Genomic DNA, 18432 nt, shown 5'->3' with positions numbered 1-18432 from the left:
CTCAACTGATACAGCAGGTATAATCAGAGGCGTAGCGGGGGGGGGGGGGGGGGGGGAAGGGGAGTACATATGTCCCCGGGCGCCAAGGTACAGGGGCGCCAAAATGAGGCTTACAACGTTACATTATAATAAGTAAACAAGGGTAATATTCAAAAATGTGATTAAACGGGGAGGGGGCTGGGGCGCCAATTTTATAGTTCGTCCCCGGGTGCACAATATCATAGCTCCGCCTCTGGGTATAATAGAGACCCCCCCCCGCCGAGTTTGCCACAGAGCGCTCGTGTAATATACGGTTTAATACAAAATACATGATTGTGGGCAGGAATATACAAATTTTGGTCGATATACATAATCGTTGGTATCTATTCAAACGAGGGCCATGAAATACATTAGCAAATTCCTACAGTATTTTAAGGCAGGCGATTACGAATTATTTAAACCACGTTTTTCATCTGTCACAGATTTTATAATCATTTTGAAGTGGCTGCTTTATCTCGAGGAAAACGAGCGGTAAGTGTTATACAAAACAAAATCTTAATAGCAATTTGATCACTTTTGCGTCATTTGACAGTAAGAATAGTAATAAATAGAGGATAATTTCTTTTCCTACGTTAGGCCTAATACCTGGTATGTTTTTTAGTGTGGTACACACACAAAAAACAACCCCAAAACAATACTAACAACATTTTAAAAAACCCACAAAAACGAGTGCCGTGCCGAAGCCACGGGCTAAAATGCTTTATTATCATTTTTTTTTTTTATAGCATCAATCACAAATTGAAATATATACAGTATTTGCGTCGGAAAAGAAAGTTTTCTTTTTGTTATATTTTTTTTTTCTCACCCTAGCGAAACACTTTCTGCAAATGACCTTAATAAAGAAAAATAATAAATTAACCTAAACCACTTTGAATGTCGACCGTATCTTTTATTTACACGGCATCATGCGCGGAAGAAAATACCAACTGAACCGGGATTTCAGACAGCAGATGAATTGAAGTTGATTCATTGAACATCATTAGCAATTGTACAATCAAACAGATGCAACAATGAAAAGTGGAACTATGAAAAATCGAGAATGTTAGATTTGCGAAGGATTTATTCCGAATCATTGTCTGCTAATAGAGAATTCATGTCAGTTGCTGTGTCGGCGATGCCCACACAGCGCGCCGTCCAAATGTGAAGTTGCGTTTTGCTGACAGACATAACACTGTGCCATAATTTATCTGATGACATGTAAAGAAGCTGCTTAAATTATAGTATTTAAAAGTTTCTTCATTTTGTAAGAGCTCAAGAAATTAATTCTGGTTTGAAAGACAAGATGACGGTAAAACTCAGAAGACGTAGCTGTACAGTACCGTTGGTGTTGGAGACATCATAATAAAGGTAACTGCGTTAACTTCGCTTTTTGTTTGGTAATTTGTTGGATATTATCTTTTGCTGATCTTCTTTGAGCTTGGAGTAAATTTTACATTCTGAACATTTTTATTTGCACTTATCTGCTTAATATGTATTGCTGGGATATCATATAGAATATGAAGTCAGTATAATGGTACTATATTTTACATATTTGAATGATAAAAGACTGGTAAATGATATAATGATAAACTACAAAATAAATAATTTGCCCATTATCCCAAATATGTTAATTAAAACAAACATTGAATGTAAATTCAGATATAATGAGCAGTTGTAAGAAGTAAGAAATAACATTTTATCCATTGAACCTGTTATGTGTTATCATCATCAGTTTTAAAATAAACACATGGAGACAAGTTTGCTTAAATTCTAAAATTAACACACACACACACACACATATGGTATTTTAATCTAATACAGAAATGGTGACATTGATATATGCAGACCAATAGTTTTTTTTTCTTCTACAGATATAAATTAAAAAGCCTAATTCTGAGAGTTTCACCTACAACATTCATGATGGGAAAGGGCCACTAATTAAGAGCTGACATATGTGGAAGAAAAATACCATCCATGTTGAAAAGGGCTAGAGGTAATGTGAGAAAACATAATTTATCAATCTTATTTAACATTATTGTTGATATTTTATCTCAACTGGTCAAAAGGCTAAGTGGGTTTATGTAATGGTCCAGAGTGTGTTATTTATTTCACATCCCCTTCTGTCTTTCAACAGTAAGAAATTAGCTACTTTGGAGTCCATAGTTCTGATCAATTTGTTTATATAAAACTTGGTTTTGGGCTTAAATCAACATCTTGGATAAATCTAATAATGAGCAAAATCCAAGTATATACATGTGATCATGTATAAGATTAGTTGAGTTTTTTAACCAGCCTAAAAGCCATACTTCCACAATATAGGCTAAAATCATTAAGTTGTCCTTGAAGTTTGATGAATGTTAACCATTAATAATAATAAGGTGATCTTTCATCTGAGTATGTTACCACCGCATGCAATATTTATACATGTAGTGCAGTTTTTACTAAACTTAGAATACATGCTTATATAAATGAGATCTAGATTGAAGAAGTGAAGATGCATACAAATACATGAGGTTATAACCACTACTGCTGATTCAAGTTTGATCATGCTTGGCCATTGGGCTTATAGTCAAGTTTCACAATGATGCTTATTATGAGTGTGATAAAGGTATGGTAGTGAAGTGACCTTGCATCTGATTGGCAGAGTTTCTTATGATTTGCACAACAGTGTTTATGATCCAATTTAGATCTGACTTGTTTAATTATTTGCTTGTATGTCTGAGGCTATAAGCAAAATCTATGCATATAATGTGGTGGTTCTACATCTCACTAGCCATTCTTGCTACTGCTCTTAAAACTATTTCTCATTAATTTTATCAGACTTGGTGAATAGATTTATCTCATCAAGATATAGCAAAAGAGCAATTTTGTAAAAAAAATATTCATTCATATTAAACTCAAATTCTGCATCTGATTGGTTGACCTTGCAAATACTATAAGGGCTCTATTTCTGACAAAAAGATTATTTTGATCTAATGTAGCAGAAATGCTTATATGATCAAAACATTGAACATATTTGATGACAAATAAGAAATAGTTTTTCATGCAAATTTGATAAACATTGATAAATCGGTTCATATCATTAAAAGCTTGGAAGAGTTTGATTACATGCGAGACCATCACATATTAATCATTCTTTATTTAGAGATTTATTTTTGTCAGGATTTAGTAAAATATGTAAAAATCAATATGGACTGGTTTTGTTATGTACAGCAACACTAGTTGTTTACTGAGTACTGAGGGAATTAGAGTAAGGCAAGGGTACATTGCAGTAGGTAACCTGGTTGACTTGATAACAGGATTTTAACACAAACATTTTTATCAGGAGTCTAGCATACTAACCATTGATTCACTGCAGATCCTGCCCCCATTAGTTACCTTTTAATACATAAAGCATTTGGGTTTTTTATGTCACAAATCCCATAGGGATTAAAATTAACATCATAGGTCTCACTGGATAGTTTCGTATTTTGACATCCCTCTAATTTTTAAGGTAGAAGGCATGAACCTAATTATCACAAGCCTAGCATTTATAAATTTACACATAAGCTAAATGTATAATGTGGTTCAGATTTACTTTGAGTTAGGCATGGAAATAGGTTGGCTTGTTGGTGACTGCCTGTCACAGTTAGATGAGCATTGGAGATCATATGCGTAACTTAGTCTGCAAATGAGCTGCTGACTTTTATTTGTGTCTGCTACAGAGGTAAATATAAAAAAATCTTGATGGTAGAGGGGTGATGAAAAGTATGCTAATTTGTTATAGTACTAGTGAACTTTATTCAGTCATAAGGCACATACTGATTCTTTTAGTTGCCTTGTCACAGAAAAATATTGAAAATAGCTATTTCTAGTAAAAAATGAATGTAAAATGTACCTGCATCCTTTGACCCTACCAGAACCAAACTAAAAGCTCAAATTTGTGCAGCTGCTTTTGCTCATCACAAACATAATTGGGAGTATAACTGCTAACCCTACCCTCTAGCACACATTTAAGATCTTGTGATGACACTTGTAACTAATCAAACCACAGCAACTGAGAGCAGACTAAGCACTGATATTTATATGGTACAGTGGCAATATACAGTCTGTCTGCCGCAACACATGAAATAAACTGGACAAATCTGAAAGCCTTGAATTTGACTTTATTTATCTGTATGGTAGAACAGAACCTGAGTTGAAAAGCTTTTAAAGAAAGACCTTGATATCAAACCTAATAATAACTGCAGGAGTTATATTATGGATAATTAACCATTCTCTCAGTTTCAAACTGGGCATTCCATCCCATGGGGTTCTAAATGTAAACCAAGTGTAACTGATATCCTAATGACCTGTAAAGACCATAGCAGCACAACAGCAGAGGACCAGATATGTCCAGATCCAGAAATCATAGACCAGTTTCAAACTGATGATGAACCACATAAAAATTACACATCTGCTAGAACTTATGTTATGAAGATAACTTAAATTGCATTATTATTAATCCTCCTCCTCACATTCATCATAATTGAGATGCATCATATATGTTTTATTGTAAAATAGTTTATGCAACATAATTCAGTGAAGACCTTTGCTGCCAATTTACCAGTGAACCATTTGTTTCAATGAACATATTTTATGTTGTAACAAGGAGCATCATTTAAACATTATGAGTAGTAAAGTGGGGCACATTAGGGACAATGGGACTTAGCATTAAAAAGACCCCTGGGTCAGATTAGGGACAATGGAAATTTAACATGGAGAGAAATCGTGGGTCACTTTAGGGACAATGGGAATTTAACATAGAGTTTGGGTCTGTCTAGGGACAAGGGAAATTAACATGGGGAATAGAGTTTGGGCTTTTGGGATTTTTTTAAAATTTTTTTTAAATTTAAATTTAAATTTAAATTTAAAAAAAAAAAACGGGGGTAGGCAATGGAAAGGCTATCTCTTTTCGAGAAATATGGCTGGCCCTGAAAAGGGCCTTTGGGTTTTCTTCTTCTTCTTCTGCTTCTAGTTTCTTCTTTTTCTCCACCAAGTTCTTATTTTATCTCCAACACTCTTTCTCTTCTTTTCTTTCTTTTTTTTCTCCTGCTCTTCTTTCTTCCTCTCTTCCTCCTCTTCTTTCTTCCTCTTTTCATTTTCTTCTTCTTTTTCAATTTTTTCATTCCATGCTCTCATCCTTATCCTTTCCTCTTCATCCTCCTTCTCCTCCTTTATTTCTTTCAACAGATCACTGATGATTACCTTCATTTTTCGTAAATTGTTTATCTCCATCTTCACTCGATGGGGACTATAAGAATAGTGATCCTCGTTTAGGTTAACCAACATTTGCTCTATCATTCCTAAATTGTCGAGGACGTTTTGCAATTTTTCCATTTTGTCCATTTGGTTAGAAGCCATCTTTTTTTTTTATTCTTTGCAGAATGGTTTGAACGACGAATACTGTGGGTTCTTATACGAAAAGTGCGGACGTGAAGGAAAACATCCCCCTACTTTTTCATTTCATATAATAAAACCCAAACTATACTTTCTCATTTCATATAATAAAAACCCAAACTATACTCTCCACATACGCTAAGAAACAATAAACAAAATCCATAATCTACTATCCACACAATCTTACGTGAGCGCTTACAAAACCCAAACTATACTCTCCACATATGCTAAGAAACAATAAACAAAATCCATAATCTACTATCCACACAATCGTACGTGAGCGGTTACAAAACCCAAACTATACTCTCCACATACGCTAAGAAACAATAAACAAATCCATAATCTACTATCCACACAATCGTACGTGAGCGGTTACAAAACCCTAACTATACTCTCCACATACGCTAAGAAACAATTAACAAAAGCCATAATCTACTATCCACACAATCGTACGTGAGCGGTTACAAAACCCTAACTATACTCTCCACATACGCTAAGAAACAATTAACAAAATCCATAATCTACTATCCACACAATCTTACGTGAGCGCTTACAAAACCCAAACTACACTCTTCACATACGCTAAGAAACAATAAAGAAACCCATAATCTACCATTCACACAAACTTACGTGAGCAGTTACAAACACAAACACACAAACACATACCCTCGCACTATGAAAAAAGAGTTAGTGTTTATAATCACACTACTCTACCTACACACACACACACACACACACACACATTGGCAAATCGATAGTTATTTCTTTTCTAGAGTATTGGGTAGCCCTTAAAAGGGCTGTTTTTTTTTTTTTGAACTCCAGATGCACCTATCTAATGGTTGCACCTTCCTGGCCTGGCGCCACACACGCATCTTCTTCCCCAGTCTCCTTTCACCTTTCTTCTGGGGAGCGCAGAGGGAGGATGATTCGCTTCACCACCCCAATCCTCTGTCTCGGGAATATTGTACGACATCCTCTCTTCTAGTTTCTTTTCCTCCTCTTCCCTCTGTCTTCTCTCCTCCTCTTCGTTCTTCATTCTTTCCTCTTCTACTATAGCCTTCGCGGCCAGTTCATTTAACAGGCGCCTGACATATTCCAGATGTATCTGGAGTTCAAGAAGTTTGCTTATTCTGCTGTTCATTCTTGTGTTGATCAATCAACAAGGGTAGCTAGACTGCCCAGCGAGTTTCAATTTGTAGTGAAAGCGCGGACGTGATGGAAAACATCCCCCTAAAAACATAAAATTGATCTTACCTAGATCATAACCAAAAAAAAAACAACAATGCGCGGACCTAAAAGAAACACTCACTCACTTTTTTATGCTACCCATCACTATTTTAAAATTTTTTATAAATCACTTCAATAGACTATCCACATACGCAAAGCAATCCAATCTAACCCCAAATTTACACCTCAAACACCAAAAAAAAAAAAGACATCATTTTAATCTACTATCCATACCAACTTACTTAACCACTTACAAACACAAACACACAAACACATACCCTCACATTTTTTTAAAAAAGAGTTAGTGTTTATTTTCACACTACTCTACCTACACACATTGGCAAATCGATTGTTATTTCTTTTCTAGAGTATTGGGTAGCCCTGAAAAGGGCTGTTTTTTTTTGTTTGCTATGGCATTCTTTTTAGTTTCTAAGAATGCGATGTCCTCTGAGGATAGACTTTCTGGCGATAGGTCAGCTTCTTCGGAAAGAGAAGAAGAACTCTTTGGTGTCGATACGACAATCGACAAAGCCTCTGTCAGGTTCAGGTTGCTGCTGCTGCTCTTGTTGTTGTTGCTGCTGTCTCTGAAGTCTGTACTTCTCTGTCCATTCTTCTTTTTCCCTGTTCATTTCTTCTCTGAAGAGCTCTTCTATCAGGTCTTCAGTGATTTTTAACATTCTCACATTCTCTATTTCTTCTGGCTTCGGTATCAGACTGTGTCTGACCCTATGCAAATTCACGTAGGCTTCGTTGAGTTTAGCTAGTTTGGAGCACATCTTCTTAGGAGGATGAGTCGACAATGGATGGTTAGACTGGAAACAACCCGGTTCTTAAAGTCAAAGCGCGGACGTGAAGGAAAATATCCCCCACACGGTTTTTGAGTCGCAACGTTTAGTGAGTGTCATGAGAGGGATAGTAAGAAATGAAAGAGCATCAATCCAACATTCTTATAGCTAAACAAAAGACAAAGGCATTTTTTTCAAAACACAACATTTTTTATTCAAAAATCACTTAACACTAAACAACAACTCTAACATTTTTAACAATAATCCAACAATATAACATCAAACAATTTTTTCAAAACACAACATTTTTTATTAAAAAATCACGTAACACTAAACAACAACTCTAACATTTTTTAACAACAATGCAACACTAAAAGTTTCTCCACTAGGTAAAGAGGGATAACAGTCTTCCATGGTTTCTAGTAATCTAGGATGACTTCTCTCAAACTGTTGATTTCTATGGTATTATCGAATTCTGCATACAGGATGACGTTCACCGTTTCATCAGGGTCTCGGTCTTTAAACTGAATTTCCACACGAATCTGGCCAGATTTTATAGGGTGGAAATGACCCTCGTCGCTGCCTTGGTCTGGAGTGAAATTGAAAGCCCACAAAGCGTAGCCTCCTGCATAATCCTCGTACGTAATACCGTGACTGGTATTGGTTCCTAACTGTCCGGTGGCTTCGTACAGGGACAAGTACGATCTCAAGTAATTCTTCTTGGTAAAGTCAGGTTCGAAAGGTCGGGTACACAAGGTCTTGCCATCGCGACTGACTTCGATTTTGGACACGCCAAAGTGTTGAAAGTAGAAAGGATTTTTTTTCGGCAGCTCCGTTGAAGGCTGTATTCTCGACGATACCAACGATCAAACGTTTGGGTAACTGTCCTTGGAACAGATGATCTTCGATCATGGATCGCTGTCCCTTGGGAATGGTGAAGGTTTTCACTTCCACGCATCGTATGGGATACTTGGCAGTTGTTCTGCTCAACGTCTGACTGATGTCGTTTCCCACTTTAGGTAACACTTCCACACGGCGTACGTAGAGTCTGGCTTCTAGGATTTTGGTTTTGTAACCGTCACTATCAGCCATCAAATGGAAAGCGGCACTGCTACGATTCAGTCTCAGGCGGACATCCACCCCGTTCAGCAAATACTTTTCTTGCAACCACATGTCCAAATGCAAACGATCCATCAGTTCTAAACTTGTGTCGGCTCCCGTGATTCTCTTTCTTCTTTCTACAAATCCATCATTGTTGTCTTTCTTTTCATCAGTTTCCAATATTTCAAACTTGGTAGGTTCGTCAGTTTCCCATACCACACAGGCATTGAGATGAGTGTTCTTGGCATCTATTCCGTATGTCAAGAGATTTTTCAGGTAGGCACGATAAGGGTAAGTATCCATGCTGCTACTGACCAGTTTGTTATTCAAGTACAAGTCCACTCCACTGAACAAGGAATGCATGAAATTGTTGACGGGAGCTACTGCTTCATCGTCTATAGCACCTCCAGTCTTATCTAGAATTTTGACTTTCAGGTACAAGTAACTGCTATTCAGATCGATGTAATCTTCGGGCTGTCCTTTGATTTCAAACTCGATGGGAGCGGAATCGGTCAGTGAGGAGACGGGGTGAAATTCCACCCACTGGGATTCTTGCATCGTCATCATCGTGGGGGGCATGGCAAACAGATCCAGTTCCGTCTTGGAACAAGCGCAAGATTCTCGGTGCATCATTTTTTTGTCTCTTTTCTCAATAATCGAAAACGTCTAAGTCTCGAACGGTTCTTCTTTTCTTGGCCTTTCTAGCTTGAAGTCTGGTGAAAGGGTGTTTTCTTCGTCGTCTCTTTCTGCCTTGTCCTTGCTGAATGCCTGACTCGGTAGCGTGCAGGGCATTTATAGGTGTTTCTCGGTGACCCAAAATGTCTTTGCCCGTTTGCAGCAAGACATTTTTGCCTGCCATCATGAAGGCTTCTTTAGGGTTTTGTTTGTCGATGATGACATTTTGGAGAAATTCTTTGCCTTGCGTCAGTGCCGCATCTTTCAAGGCGTGCAATCCGCGTGTCACCATCGGTTTCAACACCGGGGCCACCGAACGAAAGGCCGATTTTAACATATCTCCTAAACCGTGTCCTCGCTGTCGAGCAACCCCTCGGTACACTGGATACATGACTTACGAATCGTGAGAAAACCGTTTTTGAAAATGGAGTTTCACCGTGACTTTTCCTTTGGTGAATGGAATATTTTGTCCCAAATCTCCTTTTATAGTAATGTTGACCGTGTCCAAGTACGACTTACTGACAGGCAAATAGTGAGGATGTACAAATTCGCGGTGGACGTGGTAAGTGTTTCCACCTTCCTCGTCAGTGTTCATGGCAGAATCCACTTTGAAAGGAATGACACGCAGTAACGGTACGGAGGTGTGTCCCACCACGTTATACTCCACCACATCGGAGTACACAAACATCAAATTCAGTCCTTGGTTCACTTCTACCGGGGCACGAAATAACTTGCTAAAAGACTCGTTGTCGTAAACGATGGGTAATTCGCTTTTCTTCATCATGCTTATTCTCAGGTTCATGTCTCCGCCCAACATGTCATACAATTCAGGACAAAATAAAATGGACAGGATTTTACTCCGTTCAAATTTCATCAAGAAGCGACGAGCTGTTTTGTGGTACTCCATGGTGACACTTTTGTTAACATGCTCCAAAGCTTTCAGAAACACGGCATTAAACCTGGAGGCTATGGTGCTGACCAAATGTTGACCACTAAAATAATAGCCTGGGGAAATGAACAAGTGATAGGTGGTGTACTTTTGTGTACGGGTTTTCTTGTCATATTTGACATTGCTATCCATCCACTGTTGCAATTGTTCGTCATGAACTTCCACATCAAAAAAATTTTGATTGGGAAGGACATTGAGGACTTGGGTCGGGTGAATCATTTCTACTAAAGCCACTTCCCAATGGGCTTCATGATCTAAGGGGATGGCTTGAGGTAATTTGGCCGTGTAACAGCACAACGTGTTCTTGGGAAACACCTCCATGGAACTGTCACTGGGTAAGGTTAAGTAAAATTGGTTTTGGTGACTCATAATTCCAGAGTTCTGTGGCTGTCCGAGGGGTTAGTGGACGTCAGAGGCGTGTCTCCGCCCAAAATGGGGTTCTGGTTGTGGTTGGAGTGGTGACTGGCACTGGCACTGGACACAAGGTTCCCGTGGTTCCCGTTCGAGGTGAATTTCAGGGAGGGATTAGGAAGCAGGTAACCGATGCAACTGTTCAATAAAATGGTCCACAATTGTTTGTCTCCTTGTTGCAAACTCAAATTGGCGATGGCTGCCCCGATGACACAATACACCGCGAAGATTTGGCAGAAAAAGACGATTTGCGTTTTAGGCACACGTTCTCCACACCACACCCACAAGGGTTGTTTTTGTAAATCTTGCACAGAAGAACTGGGTGAAGGAGGAGTGGTCGATGTAGCTGCGTCTGTGTGAAAAGGCATGATGGTCACTTCTTTTTATAGTCGATGACTTGCGAAGCGTCGATCCAAGAATCAAAACTGGGCGAATATCCTTTCCAACGTACTTTGACTTCTTTGACACGTCGTTTGCCCACTTTATGGGTTCTGCGTTCGAGAATGCTTTCGATGTCGTACACGTCGTCTTCTTTTTTGGTGACACGTTGTAACTCGGGCAAATAAAACGTTCCTTTGAGCACTTCTCCGTTCATGTCTTCCAATTTATAGACGGCAGGATGACGGCCATGCACTCGTCCAGTGACGCGAAACAGTTCGGTCATCCAGTTAGGTAAGTAACCTTTGTCAAAAGTGCGTTTGGTTTTGCCAATGCGCACCCAGTCTCCTACGGCCAACTCTCCACTTTTCTTGGGGACAGCCCTCGTCGGGGACGTACCAAACAGACGCTCAAACACCAGCACTTCGTTGTCGGGAGTCACGTCTTGCGGGGCACGTCCGATGCTTCGATGGTAAGATTGGTTGTACGCTTGCACCAGGTGCGGTAAGATGTCGATGTACTTCAGAGTGTGGTGATGCGTAAAATATTTCCACATGCGTTCTTTCAAAGTGCGTTGAAAACGTTCCACGATGCTGGCTTTGGTTTTGGGATTCTCGGTTGTAAAAAAATCAATGTCACGTTTCTTTAATTCTTTTTGGAAAGCTTGGTTCAGAAATTCGGTACCTTTGTCCGTTTGCCATCGAAGAGGGTGACGACCGCTTTGTTTCAACACCCGTTGCAGGGCTCGCACTAACTCGCTGCTCGATTTGGAAGTCAAGGGTACGACCCAAGCAAATTTGGAAAAGACGTCGATGACACAAAACAAATATTTGTAGCCACGATTGTAGCTGGCCAAATGAGAGACATCGGCTAAATCGGCTTGCCATTGATGATCGATGCCTTCCACTCGGGTGCGACTTCTGGCAAGCTTGCGTCAAATGGGTTTGTGTAAAGTGTAGGTAGCTTGTTCTTGTAACCATCGTTGCACTTGAGGTAAACGGAGACTTTTCAGTTGTGTTTTGGCAGCACGATACAATTGTTGAACTCCTGCGTAACCTGCAGGATGGGAGGGATCGTAGTAAATGCTGGCTAAGACTTTTTCCATTTTTTGTGTTGGTTGGTGTGTTAATAAGGCACCCACTCTTGGAGGAGGCTACTCTTTTTCTCTTGGGGTATTTTCTTGGATTGCAATGCTTTGCGTGTGCGACCGGCAATAGGTGTTGAAGAGGAGGAGGATGTCTGAGCGGGGGGATATCGGTTCTTGTTTCACTTCTGTCTTCACTTCTGTCTTCACTTTCTTTTTCTCTTGTGATGAAGAAGGGGTGGCCTTCATCTTTTTAATCCATCCAATTCTGGAGGTAGGTGGTGTTGTTAACTTGCGTACTTTTTCTGGTGGAGTTTGAAACCCTTCTTCTTCTTCTTTTCCTTTTTCTGTCTTGGTCACTGGTACTGGTGGTACTGGTACTGGTACTGGTGATGGTGCTGGACTTTTCATCAAGGTCTTAAAATCTTTCAGAGTGGGTAGAGCTGTTTCGTCTAAAGCTTTCTGGTGAAAGAGTTGCAGTCGTTGCAAGAGTTGACCGTACTTTTGCGATTTTTCTGTTTCGGACAAATCTTGGCGATCCATCAAGGACTGCAATTCGTGTTGTAACTGGGACATCTCGCTCAAATGGGGATTGGGAGGTAAATGCGGGGTGTGTTGTTCTTGCCACCGATGGTATTCCATCCATCGTTTGTAAGGCACTAAAGCTAGTTTTCGTCCTTCCATGGGGTTGTCAGGGGTCGATTCTGAGATCTTGGAACTTCCGAGGCCTTTTTATCTTGCTCCCACCAGTCATCCCAACATGGTTCCCAAGACTCCTTTCAGTATGGGGCCTAACAAGAGAGGTAAAATACCTCCACGTTGCACTAACAACTTCTTTTTTTGACGAATGGGAATTTTCTTTTGAACCATTTGGCGAAGAACGTGACGATGTTTGCCTAAGCATTGTTTCTGGTGTTTGGACAAAGGGATCGTGCCTTTCAAAACGTTCAAACAACATTCGCACACGGTATCGATGACCTCTTTGGAGGCCGTTTGAATGAGTTTTTTTCGTAGGGGTGGAGAAGCTTTGGACAGGACAGATAACATGTCCCCATGTTTGGCTAAACATGGTGGCAGTCCTTTCCTTTTCTTTCCTTGGGGTTTTCTGGAGGGTGACATCTTTGAGTCTTCAGGAGCACCAAAAAACACTGATACCCGACTTGGTCACAGGCCTTTTTTATACTGGAACGCGTCGCCACTGATTGTCTTGACGTCGTATTAGTTTGAGGACAGGCATGACACGTCGTGCAGGGGTACGTAACGGACTAAATCGAGTCAGTTCTTGCTTGGACAAATCCAGTAAACCTTGTAACATGCCCGATCTTTCTTGAACTTTGATTTTGGGAGAAGGTACTTTGTGAGCAGCAGCCACTGCCACTAAATTGGAAGGTCCTGCCACTGGGGAAGTTCTTTTGGGGGTCATTAACGGAGAAGTTCTTGGTGTGATCAACGTCTCCAAGTACTCTTCAGTTCCTGGTGTCATCAACGGAGAAGTGGATAAACGTGAGGATGCCGGAGATGCAGTCACTGCCGTGGCAGATCGTGGTTTGCGAGTGTAAGGTTGCTTCCTGGCCAAAGTGCCTCTCTTGCGACTAGTTTTCTTCTGTGGACTTTTCTTTTTCTGGGGACTTTTTCTCTGTTTCTTTTTCTGGGGGCTTCTTTTCTTTTTCCGGGGTGGTGGTGTCTGGTCAGAGGAGGGTCCTGCCACTGGAGAAGTTCTCCTTGGGGATCTGGTCTTTTTCTTCTTGGGGCTTCGTTGGACTTTTGTCTTGGGTATAACTTTGGGGGCATTAGGATCCCATCTTAAGAGTGAGCGAATGATGACCCCTCCTAGAGTACCGTTCCCTCCAGGTTTCAAAATGATTTGTTTTTTGGTTTGAGTGTCGATGCGGGGATCGGCCAGTTGGACCAAAGCGACTTTGTTTCGATCGAAAAAGCGTTTGGTTTGATGAGGAATCTGAATGATTCCTTGGAGTAATTGACGTGCCGTCACCGTGAACCATCGTAAGACTTCTTTGAGACTAGCTTCTAAGACACGAGCTCGTGTTTGTGGATCTTTTTCTCGACTGATGCCATACAAGGCACGAATCAATTTGACGGGAAGATGCGACTGAAGGGACGTCATGTTCGCACTGAGAGTGAGACAGACGAAAAAGGGTCTGAGGTTTTTATAGATTTTTTTAATGTGGAGTGAAATGAAGTCGAGGACGGAGATGTGTACAGGACAGGCCCTCCGTCTTGGCACCAGTGGTGAAACAAGTGGGTACGAAATCGCAAATCCTCGGGAGTCGTAGGTTTCAAATCGACGAGTAAATAGGCGTGTGGAGTTTGAGTGGCATCGTCGTACGCCTGAGTCAGCCAAGGCGTTCCTAACTGTTTGGCTAAGACTTGCACTTGCGATTTATCTCGAGGGCTTTTAAACAAGACCACGTAATGCGCATTGAGACTGATGGTGCGATGGGCTTTACTTTGTTGAAACAAATTTTGGGTGGTGTAAACGACACTGGCATTACGGTGATGCCCTTTGCACGTGAACCACAGTTTAATTTCTTCTTCGTCTTCTCCTAACATGTCGTCGAAAATGACCAAATGGGTTTGACGGGAGTCAGAGACTATGCCGTCGTCTTCTTTAGGAATGCCTTCCACAAACACGATGGAATCGCCTTGACTTTCTCGCAAGAGGTTGTACGCCGATTGCCACTCTTTGTAACACCACACGATCCGTTGAGGGGGTCGATCGATCAAATGATGTTTATGTTCGATCAAGCGTTTGACGAATTCGGTTTTGCCTGAACCGCTAGGTCCAGCAATGAGCATGTTAAAGGGATGGCGAAGATACAAAGCCTCCCAACTGGCACGATCTAAGTGTTCGTCGATGACTTTGACAGTAGAGGAAGAGGGAGCAGAGACAGCAGAGGTAGCCATGGTGTGAGAAATGTCACTTGTGACACGAAAAACAAACAAGACAAGAGTTTATATACTTTTTCAGAACACGTTTATTGAATGTTTTTTTTCAAACATGAATACGAAAGACAAAAATACATAAAAGCCAAAGGCTTAAGTACAAGAATAAAAGGCACATGATAACCATGAACGTGGAATAAACACAAGTGTCTGTACAACATGTTTTGGGTAATGTTCTAACCAGTTCTATAGTAGGGGGTAAGGTCACACAAGTGTCCTCCCGAAAGGGTCTTTCAGGCCTGTCCACGACAGTCGTGTCCTGGGTGACGGGTTCTTCTGGCACCGTCACTAACACGGGTTGAAAAGTAACTTTTTTCCTTGAATAACTCTCGTGCATACTGGGCCACCTCTTGTGTCCAAGCCTCAAAACCCTGGTCTCGGTGATGTCCAACATTTGACTCCTAACCAATCTGGTTTCTTCTTCGTCAACGACATGGTAAGTTACTTCAATGAACAATGAACTATCGATCTTGCCTAGGGTTCCTTTTCATATACAGACCAATACCAACATGACCGAACGGCAACGTAAAGTGATTGGGAAGTCTCACTCGCTTCTGGTACACGATTTGATAGACTTTTTCTAGGGGCTGACTGACGATGTGGTGAGTGGGTAAACGTACAATCTTGTTCGGTTGATAAGTGGTCACTTTAAAGTTTCCATCCTCTCCCGATTGCAAGGCTTCTTTCAATACCCCAAAGTTGACCACTCGACTGGTACGATGATTCAGAGTCAGTCCTTTCACTTTGCACGTCGTGTGCACTTCTCCTTGTTTGTCCCGGTATTCGTAGCCGTAATTTTTGGGACCACCACTGACGAAACTTAGAATCTTGTCGTCGGGATGCTCGTCTGTCCAGGCTCCTAAACGGTCTCCTTCGATGTCAGGGTGCTGTTGACTCGGGTGATGGATGTAAATGCAACTGTCCGTGTCAAAGTACAGGACGCGATCTTCTAACAGTTCTAAAGCTTCGTACAATTTTAAGCGAGCATGAGCTGTCACGTAAGCCGCAATGATGACATTTCCAAAAGGGTCGTCTTGTACAAAGTCCAGATCTTCTTCGTAATTGACCAAGATCAAATCCTCTCGAACGACGTCCACGTGTTTCATGTATTTGGTTTTGTCGTGAATCATCTGGAAGTAGCGGGAAGGTTCTGTCAAATATTCCGTCTTGGGTAAACACGGTCGTTGTGCCATTTTACCCCACAAGCAATGTAACATCACTTTGGCAAACGATCGCCTGCCTTCGTTTTTCTCTATGTGGTCTAAAGAGATGCCTTCTTGTTCATAGTATTTCTCTTTGAATTGTATTTGGTCTTCGGGAGTGTGACACCAGGACGGATAGCCGCTGGCTTCTTGCTTCAGTTTCAAAAAGGCATCCACGTAGTCGGCGAAAATGCCTTTCTGCGTGGGGTCACCCTTGTGGTATTGTTGTGTCTTGGGAAAGTGGCAAATTTCGTACACTTCTAACAGTTGGTATCCCATGTCCAGAGCTTTGAACAATTCCACGCTGACCCAGGTTCCCGTCAAGGCACGTTCTTCCTGGCTGTGATGGCAAGGTTGGTCCTGGTTGCACGTTTCGGCACAAGTACGGCACAAAGGAAACATCAGTTTGCCTTGACAATGGTGAGGTAAGACGGGATGGTTCGGTTCGTGGGAGGCAAAACTTTACACTTGATCAAGCCTTCGTATTGTCGAATGTTTTTCAGGTCGATGTGTTCCGTCAGCAATTGTGGGTGTCCTACAGGAAAGCGACAATATTTGCACACGTAGGGATACAGCGAACACACATCCAAGTATTTGATTTCTTCTCCTTTCTCTTCGTCGGCTTGGTACAGCAAACAGGTGGCATTGGTCCTTCCTCCGTACAAACTATCCCTCGGGTTCAATGGGTCCATGAACTGGTAACTTTCCACGAGGCGTTTAAACTCGGGATCGGTTTTCATACGGTGATCGTACTCGTGTTCCCACATTTCCACCACTTGGTATCCTTGCTGTTCTAACTTTAGGCGCCGCTGACAAGTGTCCTGGTACAAGTCTTCCATGGTTCGTTGTAAAAACTGATTTTTAGTGCTACGGTCAGGGTAACAGACGGGACATCCGTGAAATAAGCAGCCGTTAAACTCGTACACGATCTTGGGGTTTTCTAAGTCCCAGCCATCGACCGAATACGTTCCGATGGTCTTTTCGCCCCCTCCGTTGCGGGCATGCTGAATCCACTTGTCTTCCTTGTCGCACAAGTAATGTAACCAACGTAGGGCTTTGACCGAGTATTGACGTTTGACAAAGTTGGTCGTTTGAGGACTGATGACAGCTACGGTGTTTTCAGGCATGAATCGTTGTCGATACACTAAGGAACACGCTTTGGCAATGGTGCAAGCTTCTTTCAAAGGATCGACCCCTCCGTGTTACATGAACAGTTCTTGAAATTTTCCACAGCAACGCCGTAAAATGTCCACGTCAGAACGACAATACTTTAGCATTTCTTCCTGAAAGTCGAAAGGCATCCGAGGCGTGAGCTTGGTACCAAGCGTAGAAAGCTTCTCGTTGTTCGGTACGCATGTTGTCGGGGTCGTAATAGTGAGCCTGAGGTAAATGGGGTAGAACGGCATGTTGATTGGCTTCCGTATTGAAAAAGTGTGGAAAGTACCCTTTAGCCATTTCTGTCATTCCAAACGTTTTAGGCATTCGACTCAAAGGCATGGCCAAGTAACTCATCGAATCTTTAAACTGTACTTGTCCCACTTGCATGAAAATGATTTTGGCTCCGTTCAAAGTCACTTTAGGACGCTCGGTGCCTTGTTCCATATAGTATCTCAAAAGAAACTGTCCATCGTATCCGGAGAAATTGTGAGCCATCACCGTGGCATGACGATGACAATCTCCGTAATGTTCGATGTCCTCTTGGCTCCACGTCTTGTCGATGGGGTCTAAAACCCATTGGGCAAAATCGGCTAACGTGTTCGGTCCCCGAAAGATTTTTTCACGCCCTCCAGGAATCTTGCTGCAGTGAGGGCAATGACTGAAGATAGGTTCTTGAATCACTTCTCGCACGCTCGATGAGCCACGTAGAAATTAGAAATGTGAATGCCGGTCTCTTGCATGCATTCGAAATCGAAAAAGATGAAATTGCCTTTCTTCTTGTGACCGTCCTCTTTCTCTGGTGGGGGTTGGTATTTTTGCACGTAGCATTGGTGTTCCAAGTCCACGATGTGGTGACAAATGTGACATTTTTTCTTTCCTCGACATACGTGTGCCTTGGCATTATTGGTAAGTATGCCTTGTCCACAGGTAGGGCACAATCTCAGGAGTTGACAAGCACATTTCTTCTGTGAACCTTGTGTTTTCAAATGTTGTTGGTAACAGGTAGGGCTGACAAACGTGCGCAGACAAGTCGAACAAGGCACTGGTTCTTCACTCAGACAG

At 41.5% G+C, this 18432-nt stretch overlaps 1 protein-coding gene across 3 annotated transcripts in view; it reads left to right on the top strand.

Moving 5' to 3' along the window:
- The first annotated feature begins 394 nt into the window (after positions 1-394).
- Positions 395-18432, top strand: part of LOC149791501 (uncharacterized) — a 38481-nt gene continuing 20443 nt past the window's right edge. For 2 of the 3 annotated variants that reach the window (XM_089970034.1, XM_089970035.1), the window contains exons 1-2: positions 395-1386; positions 1890-2011. The gene's annotated coding sequence lies outside the window, so the exon portion shown is untranslated. The remainder of the gene's footprint in view (positions 1387-1889; positions 2012-18432) is intronic. The other variant, XM_089970033.1, reaches the window with a different exon arrangement.

The sequence above is a fragment of the Sinohyriopsis cumingii genome, chromosome 9 (assembly GCF_028554795.1).
Source record: "Sinohyriopsis cumingii isolate HCF-2022 chromosome 9, ASM2855479v2, whole genome shotgun sequence".
Classification (NCBI taxonomy): Eukaryota; Metazoa; Mollusca; class Bivalvia; order Unionida; family Unionidae; genus Sinohyriopsis; species Sinohyriopsis cumingii.
This window is presented reverse-complemented; position numbering and strand designations above follow the sequence as displayed.